This window comes from Pteropus vampyrus, unplaced genomic scaffold, assembly GCF_000151845.1.
Source record: "Pteropus vampyrus isolate Shadow unplaced genomic scaffold, Pvam_2.0 Scaffold543, whole genome shotgun sequence".
NCBI lineage: Eukaryota > Metazoa > Chordata > Mammalia > Chiroptera > Pteropodidae > Pteropus > Pteropus vampyrus.
The window spans coordinates 625,993-649,279 of record NW_011889324.1 but is presented as its reverse complement, the minus strand read 5'-3'; the positions used below and the strand labels follow the sequence as shown (position 1 = coordinate 649,279).

At 37.8% G+C, this 23,287-nt stretch overlaps 2 protein-coding genes and 1 pseudogene across 6 annotated transcripts in view; 1 reads left to right on the top strand and 2 right to left on the bottom strand.

Moving 5' to 3' along the window:
- The window catches only part of NOX1 (NADPH oxidase 1), a 175,768-nt gene that overhangs the window by 135,830 nt on the left and 16,651 nt on the right, over window positions 1–23,287 (bottom strand). The window lies entirely within an intron of this gene.
- The window catches only part of XKRX (XK related, X-linked), a 123,997-nt gene that overhangs the window by 88,450 nt on the left and 12,260 nt on the right, over window positions 1–23,287 (bottom strand). Inside the window, exons 2-4 of one of the 5 annotated variants that reach the window (XR_002777913.1) lie at window positions 12,243–12,389; window positions 10,999–11,156; window positions 7,968–10,680 (exon numbers count right to left, since the gene is read on the bottom strand). The exons of the other annotated variants lie outside the window; for them this stretch is intronic. The gene's annotated coding sequence lies outside the window, so the exon portion shown is untranslated. Of the gene's footprint in view, window positions 1–7,967; window positions 10,681–10,998; window positions 11,157–12,242; window positions 12,390–23,287 lie in introns of those variants that run through there. 5 annotated transcript variants of the gene reach the window in all.
- On the top strand, window positions 20,979–21,096 carry LOC111733258 (annotated as a pseudogene).

The following is a 23,287-nucleotide window of genomic DNA, read 5'->3' as shown; positions in this document are numbered from 1 at the left end:
AGGAATAACTAAGTTAAAAACAGAAAGATGAGTAGAGTTAGCCAGAAGAGGTAAGGAAAAGCACATTAGACGCTGAAGAAACCAAACATGAAAAGGACCAGAATGGAAAAAAAAAAATTATCTTTTTCAGGGAAAGGAATTCAATGTGTATATGGAAATGAGGTTGCCCAGATTATGGGAGGGTTTGAGGCTGCATCAAGAACAAAAAGATAATCAACTGAGTGGGAGAAGATATTCGCTTCTGATATATCTGATAAGAGGTTAATCTCCAAAATACATAAAGAACTCATACAACTCAACAACAACAACCGAAAACAAGCAATCCAATTAAAAAATGGGCAGAAGACCTGAACAGGTATTTCTCCAAAGAGGAAATACAGATGACCAGTAGTTTGGCATTTTAGAAAACACTCTGGCTATAGAGAACAAAATGGATGGAGACAAGAGGAGATGCAGCAGCAATTGGAAAGATGGCCCTTTCAGTAATAATTCAGTGAGAGATGATGGTCACCTGCAGAGATGGGGACTCAGTGACACACTGGATGGGGGAGGGGTAGAGAAGAGGGACTCAGAATCCCCAGGCTTCTGCCTTGAGTGATCAATTGGTATATTCATCAAGATTGGGAATATAGGAGCAAGAATAGGTTTGGGGGAAAGATGTGAAGCATTCGACATGAGATATGTTGCGTTTGAAGTACCTAGAATATATCCAGGTGGAATCTACCTTGTAGGCAGCTGGATACAAGAATGAGAAAGATAACTCTGTTTCCAGCTTTGACAAGTAATAGATGGGATTAACATTCACAGATATGGGGAACAAAAGAGGAGAAAATAAAAGTCACTTTACATTTACACTTTACATTTAAATTTTAATATAAAGTTTTAATATAACCCCATTACATAAAATGAAATATAGGGAAATGTAAATAAAACTTACATGACTACCATAAATCAACACTTCTTATCATTTTAGATTATCTCCTAGTATTTTTAAATGGATATTTACATAGTAGCTTTAATAGACATATTTTTCTGAGATGGCGCCTTCTCTAGAAGTATTGAGGATTGATAAGAATTAAAAATACTAGTTGACCTGATACCGTTTTGTCAATCAGACAGTACTTGCTAAGTTACACATCCCTCGGCTGTTAAAAGATTCAAAACATAATCTAACTTGTTGGGCAAGTATCCAAGAACAATTTCAGAGTTGAAGAAATCATGGACTATAGAATATCAGTTTCAATAGCCAGTTTATTATAGTATATACTGGATCATTAGGGGATTCTGGAGCTCTCTGCCTCCATACTACACAGCACAATTATAGGTATTCAGTCTCTTCTTTGAATATCTTCTTTCCCATAGGGTTTCTACTACAACCAATTCTCCCTCCACAGGTGAGAGCTAATTGGTGCTATTGCTCTTAGGGAAAACTGCATTTTTAAAGGGTGTTCTAGAACCCAGAAATCTGAGAAAACCCAAAGGAACGAAGGTCTACTGAGTTCACGCAGTCACCCTGCAATCACTCCACAGTTTACTCCACTTTTTAAAAAAAGCTAGACTTGTTTCTAGTTCTAATCCTTGGCTACCTCATGAAAGCAGAACATATCTAATAAAATCTCTGGGCAAATACAGAGACCTGAGTCACTGTGAACTTATTACCAGCTGCTGAGAAAAGCTCAGTTGTCACCACACCACAGGCAGAGTTAGACAGAGACAAGCCTATAAACTAGGACCAAAGGAGCCATGACAGGCTGACAACAAAAGGAAGGAAAAGTCCACGTCCAGGACCAAGAAGTGGTCGCAACCAGACAAATACAGATGAAAACAAGGGAACCTAAAAACTAGGGTTATAAATCTGTCTCAGATGGGAGGCCTGCTATATTCTTCCTGCTTTCAGTCCATAGAGTGGTTTCCCCAGTAATGCCGTCATGGTCTGCAATGTAGCAACAAGTCAAACCTAGAAGTAGCTGAAACTTCAGCCTTAACAAAGAGACTGCCATCTTGTAGAGGGCTGCTTATCGAGTTAAGAGGAGCTCCAGCACACAGTTTGGGCTATGGGGGAATAGATGCATAGGCAAAGCTTGTCTCAGGAGGAAAGGCTCACTGAGGGGCTTCTTAGGAGAGTTTGGAGAACAATACAACCTATAGAAACATATCATACCAGTTCCTAGAAACCAAGACCTTCCAGCCACACAATTTCTTAAACTTCAAGCCCTGATTCCCTGTTCTTGCAGACCCGTGTTTCTCTCTATAATAGCATTTATCATATTTAAGGTAGCTACCTTTTCTTTTAAACCACCTTCCTCACTGGAGTATAATCTTTTGGAGGGTAGAAATAAGGCAAAATATACTTATTATTCATCTCTGTATTCCCAGTGTGTGACACACAGTAGGGGTTTAGTGGTGAATAGAGCGAGAAGCCCAGGTCATATACGTTTCTGTATGATTAGCACAAAGTAGGTAATTAATAAAAACTACTGAATTGAATTATTCTATTAAACATTTTCAAAGTAGATTAATTTTCTCCTTGTTTCAAAGGCAGTCAAGCAAAAATGAAAACGACAATTCACCTAGAAATTCACCATTCAGAGGATAACCGCTGCTAACTTTTCAGAATGTATATTTCCAAATATGTATATTTAAATTGGTTTCTTAAAATGGAGTCACACTGTATACACTGTACATACTGCTTTATGACGAGTTTCTTCAGTTAATAATATATCACGAGCATCTCTCCACTATATTATATGTAAAGCTACCTCAATTTTATTGTCTATATGGTATTTCATTAAGTAAACTGAACACAGTTTAGTTATCTAATTCCTTGCTATTGGAAATTTAAGCTATTTCTAACTTTTGGCTATTTCGAAAAGTCCCTCCTTGAATCTTCTTATAGCTATATCTTTGCACACATTTTTAGTTATTTAGTGGAACTGATGAGTTGAAGGGCCTGTGTTTTTTAAGGCCCTAAGATATGTACCACTGAACTATTCTAAAAAAAAAGTTGTAGCAATTTACACTCAAACCAACAGAGCAGAAAAGTTATTTCCTCAGCAAACCCTCCATAGTTTAGCACTGTCCCATTGAAATAAGGAACAAGTTTGTTTTGTTCATTCGTTGCTTTTATGTTATGAACCACTGTTACCCCAATTAATTTATAAAAGTAAACTCTAAACTTTTCACTTTAGTTAATAATAATGTATCAATATTGGTTTACATAATTTTGTCAAATGTACAACACCAATGCGAGATATCAAAATGGGGGAAGTATGTGCAGAGTGGGGAGAATATACAGGAACTCTGCACATTCTGCTTAGTTTTTCTGCAAATCTTAGATAGCTCTAAAAATAAAGCCTATTGATTTAAAAAAGTAAAATAAAAGTCGGGAACAAGACAATATTTTCACTATTACTCCTATGATGGAACATTTTCTTATCCATGTAATAAGCAAAAAGTATTGGAAGGAAAGAAACAAAACTGTTTTCATATGGTGATGTTTATGGTATAAAAAACTTTATGCCAAGAAAACGCAAAAGAATCAACTGGAAAACGAATAAAACTAATAAAAGAGTAAGGTAGCTGGACATACAATTGGCAATAACCAGTTAGAAAATGTCATTAACAAGGTCCCATTCATAATAGCAATAAAAACTTTATAATATCTTGTATTAACCTTAATAACAAAGATCTATATTGGAAAAAAAGTTTTATATATATATATATATATATAGCTTTAGAGAATTACATACCTCTACAGTAACTGAAAAAGACATACCATATACTTGGACAGAAAAAAATGTTAAAAGCATATATCCTTTAACCCAGTGATTCCACATCGGGGATTTATCTAATATATATATATATACACACATACATACATACATACATATATATACACACACACACACATACTATCACATATACTTATTCATCACATATACATACACATTGCACATATATGCAAAGGTATATATACAAGGATATTCATTGTAACACTGTGGTAACCAGAGTAGAAACAACCTTAAAATTCATTAGCAAGGGACCAGTTAATTAACGTGCAAATATAAGTTAAAACTATATATAGCCTGTTTAAAAAATGAAGTAGGCTTATAAGTCTTGATGCAAATTCTACATTATTGTAGAAAAATCTCCTCTCCAAAATCTATTGTTAAGTGAAAAGCAGGGTGCAGAACAGTGTTTCTAATCTGTTTCTATTTGTTAAAACAAAAGAGAGGGATGGTATGTACACATACATGTACATATATACACACGTATAGTCACAGAACATCTTTGATAGGCCACAAAAGAAACTGGTAAGAGTAGTGACATCTGAAGGATTAGAGGTCTGGAGTAAAAAAGAGACTAATTTTTCACTGCAGACTCTTTTGTATTGTTTGATTTTTTTTCTACCATATGCATATACTGTTTCTTTTTTTCAAAATATTTCTTGCTTTTTTGAGACCACATTTATTGTTTTACTCAGCATGAGTGTTAGCAGAATCTTAGCTTTACTCTTAATCATTGCATTTTAAAACTTGCTTTTCACAATGAATATTTTCATTTTATCCAAAAATAAAACATGAAAAGGTATGTAGTGAAGTCTCTTTTCCATAACTCCCATCTCAGCAGTTCTCTCCTAGAGTAGATAACAATTATCAGTTTCTTATATAACTTACCAGTTTCTCTGTGCATATACAAGCAAATACAAATCTATACTCTGCCCCTTGTCCTTTGTCCCTTTTTATAAAGATAGTTTCTATTATATAAACAATTCTGCACATCTTGCTATTTCTACTTAGCAAAATACCTTAGAACCAAAATTGCAAGCCATAGGAGAAAATATAGTCTGGACATATTCAAAATTAAGTACTCGGGGTTCAAAGGACACCATTAAGAAAGTGAACAGAGAACCCACAGAATGGAAGAAAGTTTTTGCAAACTATGTATCTGATAAGGGACTTATACTAGAATATATAAATAAATCTTAAAACTCAATACTAAAGAGACAACCCAATTAAAAAATGGGCAAAGGATCTGAATAAACATTTCTCCAAAGAAGATATACAAATGGTCAATAAACATATGAAAATTAAAACAAGGGAAATGCAAATGAAAACCACAAGGAGATACCACTTCTCACCCACTAGGATGGATATAATAAAAAAGACAGAAAATAACAAGAGTTGGTGAGGATGGGTAGGAATTGGAACCCTCATACAGTGCTAGTGGGAATGTAAAATGGGACGGCAGCTTTGGAAAAAATTCTGGCAGTTCCTCAAAAGGTTAATATAGATTTATCATATGACCCAGCAATTCCACCCAAGAAAAATGAGAACACATGAAATGAAAAGCTTGTACACAAATGTTCAAAGCAGTATTATTCATAAGAGCCAAAAGGCAAAAAAAACCCACATGTCCATCAATTGATGAGTGAATAAAATGTGGTATATCCATATAACGGAATATTACTCATCCATAAAAGGAATGAAGTACGGATATGTGCTACAGCATGGATGAACTTTGCAAATAACATGCTATCTGAAAGAAGCCAAATGCAAAGAACCATATATTTTATAACTTCATTTGTATGAAATAGTCATAAATAGGTAAATCCATAGAGACAGAAAGCAGATTAGTGGTTGCCTAGGGCCAAGAGGTTGGAGAAAATTGGGGAGTAACTGGTGAGCAGTGCAGTTTCTTTTCGAAGTGATGAAAAAGTTCCGGAATCAAATGGGGTGATGGCTACACAAGTCTGAGAACATACCAAAAACCATTGAACTATACACTTTAAATGGATGAATTTGTGATATGTGAATTATATCTCAATAAAGCTGTTATTAAAAAATAATATACCTTAGAGATAGTTCCATATCGGTACATACAGACTATCTTCATTCTTTTTTATAGCAGCACAGCTGATCTAACCAGTTCTCTACTGATGGACTTTTAGGATATTTCATTGTCTGCTCTTATAATATTGCAATAAATAACTTTGTATATAGGTTATTTTACATGTGTGTCAGTCTATTTGTAGGATAAAGCCTCAGTAATGGAATTACTGAGTCAAAGGGTATATACAGATTTGTAATTTTAATCTGTATTGCTAAATTTCCCTCCATAGGGATAGTACCAATTTACACTCTAAGCAATGAGTTTTTAGAATTCATGTTTCTCTATAGTACTGCTAATGGTGCATTATCAAACTTTTGAACTTTTTGCCAATCTGACATGTAAAAAGTGGTAACTCAGGGTACTTTTAATTTGTATTTTCATTATAGTGGAATAGACTGAACATCCTTTCATGGTACATAAACATATTTATATTTTCATCTCTTCTATTCATTTTTCTTTTGGGCTGTTGTTCTTTTTTCTCATTGATTTCCAGGAGTCTGTTATAAGTTAAGGAAAAAAGGATTTGTGATATGAACTGAACATTTTTTTCCACTTTTTATGTTGTCTCCTATCTTTGCTTTTAGTGCTTTTTATCAAGCAAGTTATTGAGTTTTTAAACTGTTTTACTGAAATATATTTCACATATCATACAGCTCACCCATTGATATAGTTCATTCGTTTCTAGTATATTCACAGAGTTGTGCATCATTCATAGCAATCAAACTTAGAATATTTTTCGCTAACTTAAGAAGATATTATATACCCCATTTCTCCCCAACCCCTCATCCTCAGCCCTAGGTAACCACAAATCTACTTTCTGTCTCTAGAGATTTTCCTACTCTGGACATTTCCTATGAGTGGAATCATACAATATATGGCCTTTTTACCTGGCTTCTGGATACCAGTCTCTTCTCAGATAAATGATTTGTAATTATTTTCTCCCATTTTGTCTTTTCACATTCTTGATGGTATCATTTGAGCACAAAAACATTTTTAAACTTTGATGATGTCCAATTACACACATAATTTATTTATTTATTTTTATTTGTTGTTGTTGGGTTTTGTTCTGTTTTTTTTTTTGTCATATCTAAGAAAGCTTTGCCTAACTCAAGGTGAAAATGATTTACTCCTATGTTTTAATCTCTTACATTTAGTTCTATGATCCATTCTGAATTCACTTCTGTGCATGGTGTAATGAAGGGAGAAGTTATTTTTTATATAACCAAATTTAACCACCTTTTTTTATTATATGGCTTCTGAATTTTCATAGTTAAAAAGGGCTTCCACACTCTAAGATTATAAAGAAATTCTATGATTTCCTAGGGTACATGAATGGTTTTCCTCTATGTTTACGTCTCTGACTCCTTTATAATATATCCTAGCATACTGTGTGAGATACAGATCCAACTTTTTTTTTTCACCATGGCTAATGAGTTGTCCACAACCATTTATTGAATAGTCCATCTTTTCCCATTGATCTGAGGTGCCACCTTTATCATATATTCAAAAACATTTTTAAACAGTATAATAAAAATAAAATAAAGTACAAATGGAAGAGTAAATATGCAAGAATAGACAAGGAAATAAGATTCTGAAAACAAATGGGCCTCACACTATTATTTTGGGTAGAAGAAGCTCTTTGACAACTCTCATTTTTTTTCTATGGTTACTGCTTTATTTAGGTTTACTATATCTTTGAGAATTAATATTAGCCATTTGCATTTTCCCAGAAAATTGCCTATCTAGGTCTTCGAATGTTTTGCAAGGGAGGTGTACAGTGTACTTCCTTACCATTTTTAAAATAAGTCAGACAGAAAAAGTTGAGAACCATACCAAAAGCAAGAAACAGACTCATGGACACTGACAACAGTTTAGTGGTTACCAGAGGGAAGTAGGGGAAGTAGATAAGGGTACAGGGTCAAATATCTGGTGACGAAAGGAAATTTAACTTTGGGTGGTGAACACACAATGTAATATAGATATGATGTATTATTGAATTGTACACTTGAAAACTATATGATTTTATTAATCAATGTCACCCCAATAAAATTAAATAAATAAAATATTGTCTTCATATTTGTAGTTATGCTCTTTTTCTCATTTAAGACTTCATAATTTTTTTCATTCTATTCCTTTCTATTCTTGATTAGGTTTATTTATCTATTTTATTTTCTTCCAATAACACCTTCTTGTTCATTTGTCAAGTCTATGGTTTTTTTGCTTCGTTCATAACTGTCTGGATTTTTTTAATGCTACTGATTTCTACCTTAAGTTTCTTTTAGATTTATTGTTCTTTTTCTAGCTTGTTGACTTGAAAGCTCAAGTCATTTACTTTTAAATCTCACTTGTTTTATCTAGGCATATCATCTATACGTTATATCCACCTATGTGGCTTGACTATTGCAAATAAATTGTATTACTGATATAAAAATAATAAGAGGGAGGTGAGAGAGAGAGGTACTGCAAGAAGAAAACAACATTTCAAAAATCAAAATAATTGACCAAGACTAGAACTGAAGTGAAGCAAGAAGCAATCATCGCAGGTGGAAAATTCAAGAGGGTGCCAAAAAACTCAGTAATCATGATGAATAATAGTTTGATGCAATATTTTGGAAAATCGAATTGGAAAACTACAGGCTGGCTTCCTACTTTTATAAATAAAATTTTATTGAAACCAGGGCCAGGATTAGGGTAAGGTGAATGAAGCAGGGTTTACCAAGTACAAGAGTAGATCTCATCTTTCTAAAAATCTTACTATTTTGTTTATCATGGATCTTCATACTAATTTTGATTTCTGAAAATACTGCATAAAAATATACCTTGATTACTAAGATTTGAAGCACCCCTTAAATTTTATATCTGAAGTGAGTTGCTTTACTTGCCTCACCTGAGACTCAGCCCTGTAATTGACTCTTGGTAGCAGTATAATGCCTTTTTTTCTGCTTCTTTACATTTCTCTGCATTTTCCAAAGTCTGCACAATAAGTGTGGATTACTTTGATTATCAGAAAAAAAATAATTTAAAAAAGAAGTCAAGACTCACTCAGTGATGTTCCTTGTGTTTTCACCATGGGGCTTACAGGAAAAAAAACAAACAAACAAAAAAAACACTAGCGTGCGGATGGCCCTGCTGTTTCGAATGGCCTGAACCACCTGGTAATCTGAAGGAAGAAAGATGATGCTATTGATATAATTAAACTAACATGGTCCAGGTTATCACAAACTCCAAACTGGCCAGCACCTAGGATTGGTGAGGAACAGAGGAGAAGCAGGTTCAGAGACAGCCAATGGGAGCACTCTTGGCATGGTGTAGGAATGAGGAACTAAAGCTGGTAGACATCATAGGAACACCCAACTAGTTCTGTAGCAGGAAAGCTAAGCTATTCATCCTTATGCAGTCCTGCCCGGGCTGGGTTCACCACATCAACAATTAACTGCCCATCTCCCTCTGACTTTAGCAGCTGTGGCAAAATCTTCCCTGCTTAGCCAGCATGGAATTCACAGTTGGTGATACCTGCAGAAAAGAGGCCCATTTAAGTTTTGACATAACTCAAAATCCAAGCCCAACAGTGGGCACAGGGAGCTTCGGCTTTATAGAAATGTACAGGAGCCAGAGCTCTGCCATTTTCCTTTGGATCTAGCATACCTTTACATAACGATGAAAAAAAATGCTTTTGGACTTGCTTCATTTTTCCCAACCTGCTTTCTCTTGCAATATCTCAGTAGGTCTTTCAGCTTGAGAAACTAGACAGTGTTATTTTACAACTCTGTGACTTACACAGCACATAAGTACCTGCACCGAGAAGAGAAACTTGACTTTTACTCAAGTGCTCTTTTTCCTATACTGAAGGTTTTCACACAGAGCCTCAAGAGTTGTGTGGAGGTGAGATAGAAGGGACAAGGGGATCAGCTTTCTACACTGCAGTTTGGCATAAGATTGTGTTCAAAGAAAAGGTTCTGTTGCTAAAAATAGTTTGAAACTCATTATATTATGTTATGATGTCTCATGAGTCTAATGTCAAGAAGGCTCTTCTATATTATCTAAAGTTTTGCCAAGTTTCTTTCCTATTAGCTAGGCTTGTTCCTTCCCTCAGCCTCTGCTTCTGGATAGAAAAAAAAGATACGTTATTGGGATCTCTTTCAGAAAACTATCAGGACCCAACGCTGACCACTCTAGAACATTCTCCCTCCCTCCCTATAGGTCATGGATACAGTAGATGCCCTTTCCCATACAACTCTTTCCATAGCACAGAAATAACTGCAGCTCTTAATCTCTCCCCAGACTGTGAGCAGTGTACCTGGCATTCTCTTCTGCCTGCTCCACCAGCTCAATCTCAAGGACTTGAGAGGTATACTGAGCCAGAGAGAGGCCGGTCATACTTGGGGAAGTAACAGAGAATAATAGGAGGGTATTTTAGGGCTTTAAATCAATGAGGTTATGCCTACACCACTACCATCATCTTCCAACATTGGCTGCAAGGACCGTGGGTGCTGGGTGGACAGGGTTTGGGAGCTAAGCAGCATACAGATTGTGCCCTGGGTGGCCACTTTCCAGTTTCACAGCAGATGTCAAAGAGGATGCTGTTAGAGTTCACTCTACTCAGATCCCCCATGGTCTGATACAGCATCTCTGTACCAGCAGTGTTAACTTGGAAAAAGGCATCTAGAGAGATATAGATCTTCAAGCTGATGTAGGGAGACTGCTGATGTAAGGAGATCTTCAAATATGTGGGGTTCCCCAAATAGGAGCTGGTAGAGGGACTGCTGATGACTGCAACAGGTCATGGTGCTGGAAAAGAATAAAAGAAGAAAGCATCTATCTCTAGTGGTTGGCTGAAGGAGGAGGCCCCAGCATCTCGGCTAGGAGACACACCCTCCATAGCATGGCCGTGAAAGCTCTGGAGAAGTTCCCCTTTCAAGAGATGGAGGTACATGCAAACACTCTCGTCTGCAGTCTGGCCTGGGTTCCCAGGCCTGGCTGGTGTACAAGGGCCAGTACCACTTAGCCCAGACCCTCTGTGATCAGCAGCCTTGCCTCAGCAATCCATAACTAAGATTATGGCAAGCCATCGGTATTCTGCTTGCTGTTTGGCTGTCCCAGGTTTACCTTTCTTGGAAGTAAAGTGATGTCAAGTCACAGAATGCTCCTGGCCCTTTGGTGAAAAACTATTTTACAGTCTCCTGAACAGAGTTCCTCTTGCCCAGACCACAAAATCGGGAGTCAAGCAGACTCATCTCTGACAAACTTTCTCTCCTAGATCTGCCCTGCAGTAGTCAGACAAGAGGGCACATTTCTCAAATCCTATTATAAATAACAATATAAAGCAATGTTCTGTAGGACAAAAACATAAGCTATTTTCACATCTCGGTAGAAACATTGCTTTAGTTAACAGCTTTTGACAAATTCTGTGTAATAAACACACACTTTCCCTAGTCTGAGCCCCTTTAATAGTTCTCTAGAGAAAGTGTGAATTGTTCTTGTTGTAAACTGGAGCTAAACTAAGCTTTTGTCCCATCACGAAGAAGCAGTAACCTTTCAATTCCCTTCATACTTCTCCACTTCAAACATCCCAACCACCCACCCAAACACCACTTCAGAGGACATGAGTGCCAGGAGAAAGAAAAGTGCTATGAAGAAAATGAGCATAGTAAATAAATCCTTTTTTTGAGTTCAGAACATTTTAAAGTTCTTGCAGCACTACAGAGAGCCTAACCATTAGCTTGACACAAGATATATCACAATAAATTATGTTGGAGCTATAGAGTTAAAAGGCCAGGAATCAGTGACCTGAGGTCAAGCCCCAGCTTGGCTATTTTCTGGCTTTTTAACCTTGGGCATTTCTATGCCTCCATTTGCCCATCTGTGAAATGAAGGTGACAACATGTTTCCTCCCACCTACTTTATAAGTTGGTTGAGATAATCACATAAGTACAGGAATGTTTTAATATGGGAATGTTTGAAAGCTCTAAGTACATTACAAATGTAAAGTATTATTTGGGTTATGAAGTTCTGACTATAATCTAGTCTCTACTGAATTAGTTTCTGGATTCAATAGAGTATATACTAACTTCCATGGGCAAAGTTCTTGTGAAAATACTTAGGGGTCCTCACATGATAATTAACTTGGTAACCTTGCCTCAGTCTCAGGGGTTTGACTGTGCCAGCAGCATGGTTAAAGAGTATCCTTGCCATCTCCTTCTCCTCACCCTAACCCCTCTGCCTGACCCACACAGATATTCTGTGGATGTGTAGTTTCTTCTATCTGCCCTGAAACTCCCAAAAACCAACTGCGGCATAGTAACAGTAAGGGCTACTACAGAAGCTATCCCTTATTATCCTGCGAATCTCACCTGCCTTAATTCCCGGGGATGGAAAGTGATGATGGCCATTGTATGCCCTTGGCTATTGGTGTGGACTGTGAGCTCATGCCAGTGTCCACCTTCATGAAACAGAAGGCAGGACTCCACTGGAGACTGTTAAAGGAATACTTCGTAGTACTAGGGGAAAAAAACGGTATTATTACACAGGCAAAACTAACAAGTTCCACAGCTGATTATTCACACTGGGTGACTGCTATGGGCTGAAATATATCCTCCCTCCAAAACTCATATGCTGAAGCCCTAACCCCAAATACTTCAGAATGTGGCCATATTTTGAAGAGATAGTTATGTTCAAATGAGGTTGTTAGGGTGGGCCCTAATCCAATTTGACTGGTGTCCTCATAAGAAAAAAATTTGGACATACAAAGAGATACCAGGATGCACATACAGAGGAAAGATCATGTGAAGACACAGTGAGAAAATGGACACCTACAAGCCAAGGACAAAGGTCTCAGAAGAAATCAACTTGCCAACATCTTGGTCTTGAATGTCTACCTTTCAGAACTGTGAGAAAATAAATTTCTGTTGTTTAAGCCACCCAGTCTGTGGTATTTTGTTATGGCAGACCTAGCAAACTAATACGGTGATATAAGAAACATGATCGCTGCTCTTTGACTTTACAAAGGGATACTATCTATTGTATTCTAAACAGTAAGCTCCATGAAGACTTAGAGTTGTATCCTTAGTCTGGCACATAATAGTTACTCAATAATTATTATTGAAAGAAGGTGTGAATGAATTAACAGGAAAGGTATTAATTTGTATGAAGAATCTCAGGTTATTATACATATAGTATGGAGTGCAATCATCATCCATTTCTATTCATTTATCTTGGCAGAAATTCCTAATATACTACTAAGACGCTATGATTACATTCTTACAACTTCCTGATGTAAGCCTATCATTTCTTTATTTCTTCATATAACCAGATGCCAACTATACCATAGCTTAGTTGGCTCCTTCATTTCCTCCTGGTGAATACAAGTCAAGTGCAATCCTGACTTAGTTGTTGAGATATCAAACACCCTTAAAGCCAATTTTTTCAAACACAAGCTTGTTGCTACCACAACAGGACACAATGTCTGATTTACCAGGTCCTTTTGCTTTTATAATACATGTATTCTAAGTCCAATGTATTTTCAAACAATACCAAAATTATGCATGAAAGGGGTAGTTATATGAGAAAATCGTGCTGCCTGTGAGGGCAAAATCAATTAAGGCTGCACTTGATCACTTTTGCTATAATTTCACATAAATACAATATAAGATATACTTAACTATGCTGAACATATTTTCCAAATTTTGAGGTTGGTGATTTAAAGAAATATTGGTTCAATTCTCGTTTACTGGCTAGTTGGAAAGGAATGATTTTTAGAAGCAAGATTCAAATGTCATTGAGGTCCTGGAAGGAAGGGAAATCGTAGAAGTTATGGACTAGTCTGACCTAGCCCATAATGGGTAAGTAAATATGAAATACAGCTTTTCCACTGTATGAGCTCAGGCCTTGGTTTCTTCACTTATAAAAAAAGAGACTGAAATTCCTATTCTTATATAGAAATGCCTAAGCATTAAAAGTGAAGGGGCCAGGAAGATGGCAGTCTAAGTAAAAGCAGGGTTCGTCTCCTCCTAGGTCCACATTGAAATTACAACCAAATTATAAAATAATCAATGTGGAGACTCACCCGAAGTCTAGCTGATTTTAAAACCTACATCTGATAATATAAAGGAGCCACATCAAAGGTGGTAGGAGGGGCAAAGTTGCGAATCAGGCTGCACCCACACCTGTGGGTAGTAGAGGAACACTGGGAGGGAAAGCGAGGCTGCAGAGTCTCTCCTGAAGGAGAAGAGGTCCTGGTCTCATCTAGGGGGTCCCCAGCCCAGGGTCCCAGCCCAGGGAAGAAGAGATTCTAATAACTCTGATTGTAAAAACCAGAAGGGATTCTGGCCTTCTGGGTGAGATGGAAGTAGACTGAAACCCTAGACGCCCCTTTGAAGTGTTGCAGGAAGCAACACCTGACGGAGGAATTTGGACTCTCAGACAACTATGTTAGAGGAAAGAGAATTTCTTGCCAGCAGAGCGCGTGAGGCTTAACAGCACCAAAGCACTGAGCTCCCCTTGGTTAGATTTCTTACAGCTTATATACCTCTGCAGTGTCCATGCAAGGAGCATGTGATTCCTTTGTCTGAGGTTCTACATGCACCTCATGACTCAGGATGGGGAGGGGGAGTTTTGGATGGGGGCTGCAAGTGAGATGGGGACATCACTTGTAAAATTCTTAATCTTTTAGCAGGAAATGAAATGGGACATCTCTTGCAGAGTTAATCTTTTTAGTAAATCTAGTTTTCTTACCTCCTTTCTTTGGAAAAAAACCCTTTCCCTCAAATCCTGATAATTGCCTTGGGGAATCAGATCCTCTGGCTATTGATAAGGGTTATCAGCCCATTGTTAAGCAGAAATGGTGATAAGCCAGGCCGGGCCTTTAGAGTCCCAGAAGGAAGGGGATTTTAGGCCAAAGGTCTTTTTACTCTTTAAGAAACATATTAACCAAGCCTGTTTCCCTTTACTCACTTAATAGGCAAATCAATAATAGAAATTAATAGATATATGATTTAAATAATAAGTTTGTATCTTCTTTTCCTTGTCTAGGGACTGAGGTGGCTTCAGCAGGAAACCCAAGACCCTACCCTGACTGAGGGAGAAAGGGAAAGAGCTCCATGAAACCCCTGTAGGCAGGGACTACAGCCATTCTCAGCAGGAAGCAGATATGGAAGAAGAGACCTCCTGTCCCTCAACATCCATACTAATAATAAGGGGGTTCATGGCTCTTAGAAAGAGGTAGGCAGGAAAGTTAGTTAGGGGGTTTCCGGTCTGCCTGCAAAGACACTGAGGTCATCGTATGCTAGAATAGGTCTGCTCTAATCCTCCCACAATTAAGCAAGCCAGAAGGCATTTATTAACTCACACAAACCAGGAGGCAGAGAATTAGGTACCAGTTTAAGTCAGTCACTTGCACTTGCACAATGAAGACACCCAACAACCTTCAACTCACCTGAGCCTCATTATACCATCATTATAATATGCTACATACGCCTGGAAGTTCATTAATATCATTATAACAGACTGAATTCTGGGAACAAACATGTGCAGAAAGCAAAATGATGAATCACTGAGTCCTTTCAATCTTAGTTATCAATCAAGGAAGCACACTCTAAGTAACCACCCATAGCAAAAAGGGATAAAAACCCTGAAGTCTTTGTTACCAGGCCTTTTGAGGCATGCTTCTCTTGCTCAGGTCCACTTCCACGTTTGCAAGTGTACTTTCTCTTCTAATAAAACTTTTCTACTGTATTTCGGTGTCTTGCTCAATTCTTTGTTCGAGACATCAAGAACCTGGACAATGCGCCGAGAGAGGATCCCTGCTCTCCTCTCTCCAGTAATTCCCGGACCACCAGTCCTATCTATTTACAGATCCTTTCTCTTATAGGTGTGACACGAGTTTCCAGAAGGCTATTCAGAGATCTATAGGATGTGGTTAATCTATAAACGGCTGAGTCGGTCATTTCTGTAAGCCCTTCCCTTTGTGTTTCTCAGATGCCTCCTCTCTTAGAAGGACCCACACACAGACTTTTTGACCTACGGACACTCAGAAAACCTGCAAGGGGTCAGAGGCTCACGTGGGATTCATACAGAGAAAGTCTGCATTACCTGGCGCCAGAACAAAGGCTGGAAGGGAAGCCACCATTGTGCCTTAGTCCGGCCCCCCTACCAGGCAACCTACAGACCACGCCAGCTAGACTATGCAGACCCCTCCCACAGGGCCATTAGGAAGCACTGGCCTGAGGGGATCAGCGCTCTCCACACACCTAACCTGCATATTGCTGGGGCTTTTGTTGCTGGATGGCTGCTATGCCAAACATTCCCAGCGGGCTGCTAGTGTTGCTGTTAGCTGCATTTCCGAGATACGGTCAGGCAGATCACAGCTGCCAACACGAACTTGGGTGGATCTTAGGGATCTGTGGACCAGTCGCAGACAGCAGCTGGTCTTGCTATGATCTGGAACTTCTGCAGGAATGCATGAACAGTTAACAAAGTTGCAGCAAGACTGAGGCTGTATTGATCAGACTGCCATTGTCTCTCTGAGATCCTGTCCCAACCTTCCCACAAATTGCCTTGTGGCCCATTGACGGTGAACTGCCACAGCCCTGCCCCTCCCCCAGCCCCTCCCAATCCATGCAGGCAATAAACTTTGGCTCGCACAGGGCTGGCACTGCACGGAAATCAGCGGCATGCAGACCTCTGCTGCCTGCAACAGTTGCAATATTGTGTACGGGGAGCACAGGGGTCTGTGGGACCACCCCAGACAGCAACTGATCTCACTGCGATGTGTGACTACAGCGGGAACGCCCAGGCACAGAAGCTGCATCAAAAGTAAGGCTATATTGGATTGACTACCCTTGTCTCCCTGAGATCCCGCTTTACCCAAGCCACAAAGTGCCTGCAGCCCATTGACAGGCAGCCTCCCATGCCCTGCTTGGTTCTGGGGTTACACAGTCTGCTCTGGGGTTACACAGTAGCTAGCGCAGTGAGCGCATTTCGGGGAAAACAGTTGTGGGCAGACCACTGCTGCCTGTACGAGCTGCAATATCTCTTGAGGGGATTAGATGGGTCTGTATTGGCCCAATGGCCTATTACTGAGCTCCTGCCCCATCCAATACACAAAGTGCCCACTGCACATTGATAGACAAGCTGCCCCTGCCCCTGACCTTGCTACAATTGGAAACTTGTACAGGGAGCCACAAAGACAGCGTTGGCATGTAAACAGACTGAAATGGCAGGGGGAAATTTTCTCAGTAGATCCAGGAGACTCTCAGGGTCCCTGAACCACCCAACATGCATATCACCCAGAGGCTCTTCCAGTTTCAGAGACTTATAGGCAACTGACAGGCAGTGTCAAGCCTTGAGGAGCACTGGTCCCTCTGATAAACTGCTCTAGGTCAGGGACGGGGGATAAGCAACCACTGCCTACAGCGTTGTCTCTTCCACTTACCTATAGATCCAGCATAAGCAACAACCATCTATGGACCACTTTGTAGTTCCCACCAGGTAGCCGTAAGCAATCAAAGGCAGCAGCTGACCTTGGCCTACTGTGGAGCCCCTCCCAAGGGGATACAAAACCAATGCATCTGGAGGCTGGCACCAGACCACCACAGAGCAACCCCTGCCTAGTTCTATTAATGGTACACACAAAGGGTGGTTACAACAAGTACACAAGCCAACTAGGGCAAATCATCCTCAGTGGAGTCAGCCCCAACACAGCAACTCTTACCCTGTGGTTCCAGCCAATTCCCACACTTAGTCACCATGAGTGTTAATCGTATCCATTGATGTACTAACAACAATAAAAGCTTGGCGACAACAGAAGATCACACACAACCCACACAAAGATCACGTCCAGAGCCTCCGACATAAGGGATCAGGGAGAGTGCACCACTGGGCCACACAGGACACCTTCTACATTAGGCCATCTGGCCAAGGCTGAGAGATGAAACGAATATTCATAGAAACAAACACAGAGAAGCTAATAAAATGTGAAAACAAAGAAACATGACACAAATGAAACAAGAAGAGAAAACTCCAGAAAATAAACTAAATGAAATGAGACAAGCAACCTACCAGAGGCAGAGTTCAAAATAATGTTTATAAGGATGCTCAACGAACTGATGGGGAGAATGGATGAGCACAATGAGAACCTCAAGAGAGAGATAATAAGCATAAAAAGGACATAAAAACCATAAAAAAGAACCAGACAGAAATGAAGAATACAATAACTGAAATGAAGAATACACTAGAAGGATTCACCAGTAGATTGGATGAAGCAGAACACTGAATTAGAAGACAAGGTAGCTGAATATACCCAATCAGAACAACAAAAAGAAAAAGGAATTTAAAAAACTGAGGATAGTTTAAGAGACCTCTGGGACAACGTGAAGCATAACAATATCTGGATCATAGGAGTACTTGAAGGGGATGAGAGAGAGCAAGGGATTGAGAATCTATTTGAAGAAATGATGACAGAAAACTTCCCTAAATGACAAAGGAATTAGACATACAAGTTCGGGAAGTACAAAGAGCCCCAAACAAGAGGAATTCAAACAGACTCACACCAAGACACATCATAATTAAAATGCCAAAGGTCAAAGACAAAGAGAATCTTAAAAGCAGCAAGAGGAAGACAGCTAGATACTTACAAGGGTACCCCCATAAGAATGTCTGCTGATTTTTCAATGGAAACTTTGCAGGTCAGAAGGGAATGGCAAGAAATATTCAAAGTTATGAAAAACAAGAATCTACAACCACAAATACTCTACTCAGCAACGCTTTCATTTAAAATGGAAGGTGAGATAAAGAGCTTCCCAGACAGGAAAAAGCTTAAGGAATTCATCACCAACAAGCCAGTATTATATGAAATGTTAAAGGGACTTCTGTTAAAAGAGAAGGAGTAAAAAAGAAAATAGAAATAACAAATACGAATAATAAAATAGCAGTAACTATGTACCTATTAGTAATCACTTTAAATGTAAATGGATTAAATGCTCCAATCAAAAGATGTAGGGTAGCTGAATGGATAAGAATACAAGACTCATGCATATGTTGTCTACAAGAGACCCACTTCAGATCAAATGACACTCACAGACTGAAAGGAATGGAAAAAGATATTTCATGCAAATGGAAATGAAAAAAAAAAAAAGCCAGGGTAGCGATACTAATATCAGATAAAACGGACTTTAAAACAAAGTCTAAAATATAATAAGAGACAAAAAAGAGCATTACATAATAATAAAGGGATCGAAAAATCAAGAGGACATAACCCTGGTAAACATATATGCACCCAACAAAGGAGCACCTACATACATAAAGCAATTATTGAATGACATAAAAGGGGTGATCAATAGTAATACTCTCATAGTAGGAGACTTTAACATCCCACTGACACCGATGGAGGGATCTTTCAGGCAAAGAATCAACAAGGAAAAAATGAAATCATATCAACTGCCTTCTTTGATCACAGTGGTATAAAACTAGAAATCAACTACAAGAAAAAACTGGAAACTACACAAATACACTGAGGCTAAATAACATGCTACTAAACAATGAATGGGTTATTAATGAGATCAAGGAAGAAATCAAAAGATACCTAGAGACAAATGAAAATGAAAACACGACTCAAAATCTATGGGACACAGTGAAAGTAGTCCTAAGAGGGAATTCATAGCAATACACACCTACCTCAAGAAACAAGAAAACAGCTCAAATAAACAATATAACCTTAGAATTAAAAGAACTAGAAGAATAATGGCAAACAAAGCCCAAAGTGAATAGAAGGAAAGAAATAATAAAGATCAGAGCAGAAATAAATGAAATAGAGCCTAGAAAGATAATACAAAAATTAATGAAATAAAGAGCTGGTTCTTTGAAAGGATAAACAAAACTGACAGCCCCTTAGCCAGACTCATCAAGGAAAAAAGAGAGAGGACTCTAATAAAGAAAATCAGAAATAAAAGAGGAGAAATAACTACGAACTCCACAAAAATACAAAGGATCATAAGAAAATACTACGAGCAATTATATGCCAACAAATCGGACAATCTGGAAGAAATGGACACATTCCTAGAAACATACAATCTCCCAAGACTGAGTCAAGAAGAAACAGAAAATCTGAACCGACCGATTACTGCCAATGAAATAGAATCAGTAATCAAAAACCTCCCAAAAAAGAAAATTCCTGGACCAGATGGCTTCATAGGTGAATTTTACCAAACATTCAAAGAATTATCACCTATTCTTCTCAAACTATTTCCAAAAATTCAAGAAGAGAGAAGGCTCCCTAACTCCTTTTATGAGGCCAACATTACCTTGATTCTGAAACCAGGCAAAGACATTACAAAAAAAGAAAACTACAGGCCAATATCTCTTATGAACATTGATGCAAAAATCCTCAACAAAATATTAGCAAAACGAATTCAGCAATACATTAACATATCATACACCATGATCAAGTTGGATTTATTCCTGTGATGCAAGGTTAGTTCAATATCTGCAAATCAAATAATGTGATACACCATATTAACAAATTGAAAGGTAAAAACCATATGATCATATCAATAGATGCAGCAAAAGCATTCAACAAAGCCCAGCATCCATTTATGATAAAAAAAAACTCTCAGCAAAGTGGGAATAGAGGGAATATACCTCAACATAATAAAGGCCATATATGACAAACCTACAATTAACATCATAATAAATGGGGAAAGGCTAAAAGTATTTTCCGAAAGATCAGGAACAACACAAGGATGCCCACTTTCATCACACCTCTTGAACACTGTATTAGAAGTTTTAGCTACAGCAATAAGACAAGAAAGAGAAATAAAAGGCATCCGAGTTGGAAAAGAAGAAGTAAAACTCCCATTATTTGTTGATGACTTGATATAGAGAAACTTAAAGATTCCACCAAAAAACTGTTATAAGTGATCAATGAATTCAGTAAAGTAGCAGGTTACAAAATAAATATTCAGAAGTCAGTGGCATTTTTATATACCAATGATGAACTTTCAGAAAGAGAACTATAAAATACCTGGGAATCAAATTAACTAAGGAGGTAAAAGTCCTGTTCTCAAAAAATTATGTCATTGTAAAAAGAAGTTGAAGTCTACGGCCATGCTACCCTGAACAAGCCTGATCCGTCTGATCTCAGAAGCTAAGCAGGGTCGAGCCTGTTTAGTACTTGGATGGGAGACCACCCAGGAAGACCAGGTGCTGTAGACATAAAAAATAAAAATAAAAAAATAAGGGATTGTAAGCTGACAAGGTCCTTGCAATCTGTGAGGTCAACCAAGGGTTGTCCGGCCTTAAAAAATTTAAAAAAAAAAAAGAAAGAAGAAGAAAAAAGAAATTGAAGAATACAAATAAATGGAAGCATATACTGTGCTCATGGGTAGGAAGAATCAACATCGTTAAAATAGCCATACTACTCAAAGCAATCTATAGATTCAATGCAATCCCTATCAAAATACCAATGGCATTTTTCAGAGAGCTAGAACAAATAATCCTAAAATTTATATGGAACCATTAAAGACCCCAAATAGCCAAGGCAATCCTAAGAAGAACAAAGTTGAAGGTATCACACTACCTAATATCAAACTATACTACAAGGCTACAGTAATCAAAACAGCATGGTACTGGTATAAAAACAGATACATTGATCAATGGAAACAAAGAGTCCAGAAATAAATCCCTACCTATACACTCACTCAATATATGACAAAGGAGATAAGAATATATAATGAGGTAAAGACGGTCTCTTCAATAAATGATGTTGGGAAAAATTGGGCAGATAAATACAAAAAATAAAAATAAAAGAAGCTAGACCACCTTCTTATACCATATACAATAGATTTAAAATGGATTAAAGACTTAAATGTAAGACCTGAAACCATAAAACTTCTAGAAGAAAACATAGGTAAATAAACTCTCTGATATTATTAACAGGAATTTCGTTTCAGCTATATCTCCTGGGGCAAGGGAAACAAAAGAAAAAATAAACAAATGGGACTACATCAAACTAAAAAGTTTTTGTTTGATGGAAACCATCAACAAAACAACAAGACAATCGACTGATTGGGAGAAGATATTTGCTAATGATACATCTGATAAGGGGTTAATATCCAAAAATATAAAAAGAACTCACACAACTCAATAACGAAAAAACAAATAATCCAGTTAAAAAATGGGCAGAAGACCTGAACGGATACTTCTCTAAAGAGGAAAAACAGATGACTAACAGACATATGAAAAGATGCTCAAGGTCGCTAATCATCAGAGAAATGCAAATTAAAACCACAATGAGATATCACCTCACACCTGTCAGAATGGCCATCATCAATAAATCAAAAAAACAACAAGTGTTGGAGAGGATGAGGAGAAAAGAGAACCCTCCTACATTGTTAGTGGGACTGCAAATTGGTACAGCCACTATGGAAAATAGTCTGGAGGTTTCTCAAAAAATTAAAAATTTGACCCAGCCATTGCACTTCTGGGTATTTATCCAAAGAAAATCAAAACAATAATTCATAAAGATCTATGCACCCCAATATTCATGGCAGCACAATTTACAATAGGCAAGATATGGAAGCAACCTAAATGCCCATCAACAGACAATTGGATAAATTATGGTTCATATACACAATGGAATATTACTCAGCCATTAAAAAAAGTGAATTCTTACCATTTGCAACAACATGGATGGACCTAGAGGTTATTATGCTGAGTGAAATAAGTCAGACAGAGAAAGATAAATACCATATGATTTCACTTATACGTGGACTCTAAAGAACAAAAAGAACAAACTAATCAAAAACAGACTCACAAATATAGTGGACAATTTGGTGACGGACAGAGGAGAGAGGGTTGAGGAGCTGGGAGATTGGGGTGAAGGGTTAAAGAAGTACAAATTAATATTTGATAGATGGTCACGAGGATGGGGAGCACGACATAGGGAATGCAATTAGCATTAATATATTGAGTAGGTAGAAAACCAAAGGAGAGTAGGAGCAATTAGGGGGATCATTTTATATACTGTATAAATGTCTAACCAATGCACTGTATACTTGAAAATAATTAAATAATTTTATAAATTTATATAAGTGAAGGGGCCAGTAATCATACTGAAATATATAAATGTATCAGCATATTGTACATTTTAAACTTACACAATGTTACAAACCAATGTTATCTCAAAAAAATAAATTTAAAAAATGGAGTAAAGGGGTCTTCTGGATAAAAATAACAGAATATTCATCCTAAAAATCTTACTAAAATGAAATAAAGGAATAAAAAAGATATAACCTTATTTAAGCTCATTGCTCCACCAGTTCTCTCTTCTCTCTCTCTCCTGCAGCATCATTTTTCTCCCTCACTACTAGATCAGTCCAATCAATATATAAGCATGCTCTTATCT